The 5,940-nt window shown below is 40.7% G+C and overlaps 1 non-coding gene across 1 annotated transcript; it reads right to left on the bottom strand.

The window, feature by feature from the left end:
* Positions 1–486: 486 nt before the first annotated feature.
* LOC141617732 (small nucleolar RNA R71) lies at positions 487–593 on the bottom strand. Its single transcript, XR_012531195.1, has one exon. It is a non-coding gene; the product is annotated as a small nucleolar RNA R71 (small nucleolar RNA).
* Positions 594–5,940: the final 5,347 nt, after the last annotated feature.

The following is a 5,940-nucleotide window of genomic DNA, read 5'->3' as shown; positions in this document are numbered from 1 at the left end:
AGGAATTTGGGAGGTGTTGGTGAAGTTGTTCAACCCACTAGTGAGTTTGTCAATCCTTTCGCAATAGAAGGAGAAGAGAACCCATTAAACAATACCACACAAAATCCACCTACAATGCCTAAATTCTCGTCACACTCTATACCCACCGAGGAGGATTTACCAAATGGTACTCCTACCCCACAACATCTTACCGGAAACTTTATTGCCAAGTCCGCCTTCATTCAACTAGTTGAGAGGAGCCAATTCGGAGGAATGCCTAGTGAGGACCCTCATTCTCATATGGAAACCTTTTGCGATTATTGTGAAGCTATCTCTCAAACGGGCGTGACTCAAGACCAAATAAGATGGGTCTTATTTCCTTTTTCGTTAATCGGCACCGCAAAGCAATGGTTGAAGGGCCTTGATAAGGCCACCCTTGGAATAGATTCTTGGAAGAAGCTAGCTCTAGCTTTCTACAAAAAATTCTACCCACCGGAAAAGACTAACATGCTAAGAGCTTAAATCACGGGTTTTAAGCAAAGGGATGAAGAATCTTTGTATGAAGCTTGGGAGCGGTTCAAAGGTATTTGTCGCTCATGTCCTCACCATGGACTTAGCGAATGGTTTTTAGTGCAACAATTTTGGAATGGTTTATATGAAGATTCAAGGAACATTCTCAATATGGGATCAAATGGAATGTTCACCGAAGTTGATGACAATCAAACATGGAACAAGATTGAGGAAATGGCGGTCCATAATTCACAATATAGTAGGCCTCGCAAGGCTACTAGAGGAGGAAAGTATGAAGTGGACACTGTTACTCAATTAGGTGCTCAACTTAGTGCTCACATTGACACAATCAACTTGAAGTTTGAACAAGCTATGGCTAGACTTGAGGAAAACTCAAAATCATCGAAGCATCATGTCAATGCCATGACGGCATCCTCATCAATCCCAAGCGGGATATGTGAGAATTGTGGAGCCTTGGGTCATGACTCAAGTGAATGTAGGGGAACAACCGAACAAGTTAATGCTTTCCAAGCTTACAAAAGTGGTACCCCCTATTCAAATTTTTACAATGAAAACACCAAGTTCCATCCAAATCTCTCATACAAAAGCCAAAATGCTCAAAACCCTCAAACAACATACACTCCACCACCCATGAGAAATCAAAATCAAAGACCCTTTTTCAATCAAAACCAAGGCTACCAAAATCAAAATCCATACAATCACCACAATGACCAAGGTTTTGATGTCAAAGCGGTCCTCCAAATGCAAAAGAATCAACAAGAATTTTTCACCCAAATGCAAAAAGATAACCAAGCAAAAGACACCACCATCAACAACATTCTAGCTCACACCAAGATGTTGGAAACACTATTGACCCAACTAGCATCTTCAAGCTCACAAAGACAAAAGGGGCAATTACCACCTCAAGGTAATCCCCCTAGACATGAAACGGTTAGTGCCATTCACTTGAGAAGTGGTACAAGATATGAAGCACCGAAGAAGCAAGTTGAGGATGAAGTTGTGAGAGCTAGTGAGAATGAAGTTGTGGTGCAAAGCCCCAAAGAAGGGGAATCATCAAAGGAAGAAAGTTCAAAGAAAAATGAAGACAAAGCCAAAGAGAAGGAACCCATTGTGATTAGACTTCCTTTTCCAAGTCGTCAAGCCAAGCCCAAATTTGATGATCAACTTGGAAAGTTCATGGAAATTGTGAAGAACTTAGAAGTCTCAATTCCTTTCACGGAATTAATCAATCACGTTCCGGCCTATGCAAAGTACATGAAAGATATCCTCACAAAGAAGAAGTCGATCCGGAAACTTGAGACTATCGCCTTCACTAAGGTGAGTAGTGCAATACTTCAAGGGAGTTCACCTCCAAAGTTAAAGGATCCGGGAAGCTTCTCAATACCGTGTACCATTGGCGACACAACGATCAACAAAGCCTTATGTGATCTAGGGGCTAGTGTGAGTGTCATGCCGTACTCGGTGAGTAAAAGGTTGGGAATAAGAGAGCTTAAATGCACCAATATCACTCTTCAAATGGCCGATAGATCGACGAAGACACCATTAGGGATATGGGAAGATGTCCCCGTGCGAATTGGGAAGTTTTTCATCCCGGTAGACTTTGTCATTGTTGATATGGAGGAAGATTCCAACATTCCAATCATCTTAGGAAGACCTTTCCTACACACCGCGGGTGCGGTGATTGATGTGAAACATGGAGAGCTCACTCTAGAAGTGGGAGATGAAAGCATAACTTTTAATCTTGACAAAACCATGAGAGCTCCTCGTTTGCATGAGCCATGTTTTATGATTGATCATTATAGCCGGAAAGATGAAAGGAAGAAATCGGAACTCCAATGGAGGAAGAAAGTTGAAGATGCTCCATTCAAAGAGCAAGTGAATTGTGACAAGGAGAGCTTGCAAAGCTCATCAAAATCAACCAAGGAAGAAGATGATGGCCTCATTGGCCAAGAGAAGAAATTGGGAGAGTTGTCTCCATCTAAGCAATAGATTTTCAATGATCAACTCAATGAAGTTTGTGGTCTTTGGGACGACGAATTTGAAGGGATCTTTAATCCCTACATTGGGCATGCCATCGATCATGATCAACAACAAGGACCACGGTCTATTGAGGACCTCTACCATAACAATGAACAAGCTTTTGATTACTTCTTCAAGGTGTTGAGCAACATCAACAACACCTTGAACATGCCCCCTTGACATCTCATCAAGAATGAGAGTTTGGTGGAGTCCTCCCTAAACCACCACTTGTAAATATTTCTAACTCCCTAACTTGCATTTCAATTTTTGTATTGCATTTTTTGTCATTTTTGGATTTATTTTTGTTTTGATCAAAATAATTGTCATGTAAGAGAGAAGTGAGGGAGGGACTAATGATTTTAATTGATGTGTAGTGCTTTACCTTAGTGTGGGGATGGCAATTGCCTAGGCTATTCATGCCTTAGTAGTGCCCCCACAATGAAGAACACAAGATTTGAAAGAATGAAAGAAAGAATGATAAGGGAATGCGTTGGTGCACGGATGGAACTGAATCCGTGTACACAAGGACCAATCCGAGCGGATTCCTGAGAATCCGCCCGTCTGCAGCAAATCCGAGCGTCCTGCTGAGAAGACGCCCGTCTTGGGTGTGTCTTTGAAATTGCAGATTTTCTTGACTGTCAAAGAATCCGAGCGGATTTCTGGAAAGACACCCGTCTCACAGAATCCGTCCGTCTTTTGAAAAAGACGCCCGTCTTGAAGCTGAAGAAAAACAAAGAAAAATCTCTGGACAAGAATCCGTCCGTCCTACACAAAATCCGCCCGTCTCATCTCAGAAGAATCCGAGCGGATTCCCCAGAATCCGCCCGTCTCTAGGCGGGATTTTGAAAATTTTGAAGCTGTAGAATCCGCACGGATTGCGCCCAATCCGCACGGATTGTCCCTGCGTTTTGAAATTGTCGAGTTCTTTAAATACCCATCCCACCTTCATTCATTCATTCATTCATTCATAAACACTACCCATAACATCAAAACCCTCATCCTCTCCATCTCAAAAACAAAAACCCTCAACAAAACCCACCAAAATCAAATCAAACCATCCTTCAAACAACAAATCAATCACTCCATCTTCACTAACAATCAAAACCAAGAACAAATTCTTCAACCTTTGAATCGATTTTTGTTTTTATAAAGGCAAAGCCTTTCACCTTCAAATCGATTTGGGCATTCTACCAATTGAAGATTTTTGACTCTTTACTTGGTTAGTTCATCAAAAGGCAAAAACAAAGGGAGCAACAAAGGCAACAAAGGCACCAAAAGCAAAGGCTCTCTCTCAAAGGCAAAAAGCTCTACAAGCAAAGAAAGCTTTGGTAATGGTGGTATCAACACCAAACTTGGAAGTGCAACAACAACAACAAATTCCTATGGAAGCATCACCTTCTACTCCGGTAATCGATCAACTCTTGCATTTTCCGGAGGTAACATTCATTTCCGATACCCATAGAAATACATTTGTCAAGTTTGCTATGAAACAAATCCAATCCACCAAATTCATATGTCAAGATGCCTTAGAGAAGTTGGGTGTTCTTGAACAAACAAGAGTCTTTTTCAATGCCATGGGTTTGAAGAAATTGTTTGAAATGAAGGAAGTAACATACCCCTCCCTTGTCTTGGAATTCTTAAGTTCTTTAAAAGTGACAAAAGTTGAGAATAGGGAAAATATTGAGTTTCGTCTAGCTAACACTAGTAGACGCATTACCTTTTCGGAATTGGGTGGAATTTTGGGTCTTAGCGATGAACATAAATATTATAAGCAATATGGGAAGTATGATCCCGAGCCTCTATGGGAGGCAATCTCCGGGAAGAAATTTGAAGATTTTCATGCTTGTCGTGCTCTTTTGGTCCATCATCCGGGCATAAGAATATGGCACAAAGTTGTGGGAAATACCATAATTGCTAGGAAAGACACCAATCATTTCACGGGACTCGATTTTATTCTCCTTGAATCAACTTTGAATATTGGAAGAATTCATACCAAGCCTTACAATTCTTTGAGGCTATTGGTTGATAGATGGCTCCATGTAGATAGTGGGAAGAAGGGTCAAACCGTTATTGTTAATGGCGGCCTTGTCACGGTCCTAGCCAAGCACTTTGATCCTAATTTCAATAAGGATAGCAAGTACAAGGCTAAGGATGGTGGCCATCTTATTGATATGTCCATCTTGATTAACAAGTTTAAGTGGGTTGCTCACAATCCCCTTGATACCAAGTATGGGTGGCTTACTAGTGAGGCTCGATCATTCACTTTACCCGCAAAGATTTGCCGTCTTAGTGTCCACCGGACCAACTATTTACTTCCCCTATCCGAAGAAGCCGAGTACATCATTCAACAACAAAAGGGTGATCATGAAACTCCCTCCTCTTCCATTGTTATACCACCTTACCCCTTTGTGTATGAAGAGTTCAAACCGCAAGGAGTTGAAATTGGAAAAGACTATGTCACTCTTCTTATGCAAGCCATGCACAAGCAAGCTTATGAAGATCGGAAGAATGCATATTTGGCTCAATATCCTCCCCTCTTACATCTAGCTATGCAAGGACTCCTTGATCCATCTTGTCCTTTCCCTAGTTGGGCGGATAGAGAAGCCTTATTTCCGGGTGCATCTAGGGATGTGGTGGAAGACAATGAGGTTGTTGGAAATGGTGAAGAAATTGATAATAATATTGAGGAAGAAGCAAGTGGAGATGAAGAAAGAGATGGTGAAGATAATGATGAGCAAGATGATGGAGAAAGTGATGAAGAAAGTGCCAAGGAAAGTGGCAATGTGACCGCTTCTCATGAGGGAAGTGGTGATGATGATAGCATGATGGAAGACTAGCCTTGGAGACTCCTACACTCCCATGGTTTGTCTATATCTCTTTGTATTTTATTTCATTTTGATCATTGTTGGTTTAGTCCTAGCAACATCAAAGGACTCACACCTCGGTACCATTGAGGTGTTCTTACTTTATTGTTCCCATTTTTGAAAATCCAAAATGACAATCTAGTTTCATGCATAGCATAGTGTGTGCATGAACTATACCCATGCTTTGACATTAGCAATAGTGTCTTATTCGGTTTGGGGAAGTTAATCCATACACAACGGGAGGTAATCTAAATTATCCTCTCCGTCATAACAAAAAACATGCATCATGTAGTATAGCTTAGTGTAGAATTGCATTTAGTATAGAAATCATGCATCATTTTTGCATAATTTCCATCATTTTGGCCATTGAGGACAATGCCCATATTAGTGTGGGGATGGGAATTCTAACACTTAACTTTTATTCAAAAACCATAAAAATTGAAAAATTTCAAAAATCATAAAAATTGAAAAATTGAAAAACCAAAAACAAGTTCATTTCCTTTGTATATATTGTCTTGTATATATTGTGTTTGTTTATCCTTGTTCA

This window comes from Silene latifolia, chromosome 1, assembly GCF_048544455.1.
Source record: "Silene latifolia isolate original U9 population chromosome 1, ASM4854445v1, whole genome shotgun sequence".
NCBI lineage: Eukaryota > Viridiplantae > Streptophyta > Magnoliopsida > Caryophyllales > Caryophyllaceae > Silene > Silene latifolia.
The sequence above is the reverse complement of the archived record's forward strand: the minus strand, read 5'-3'. Positions and strand labels throughout refer to the sequence as shown.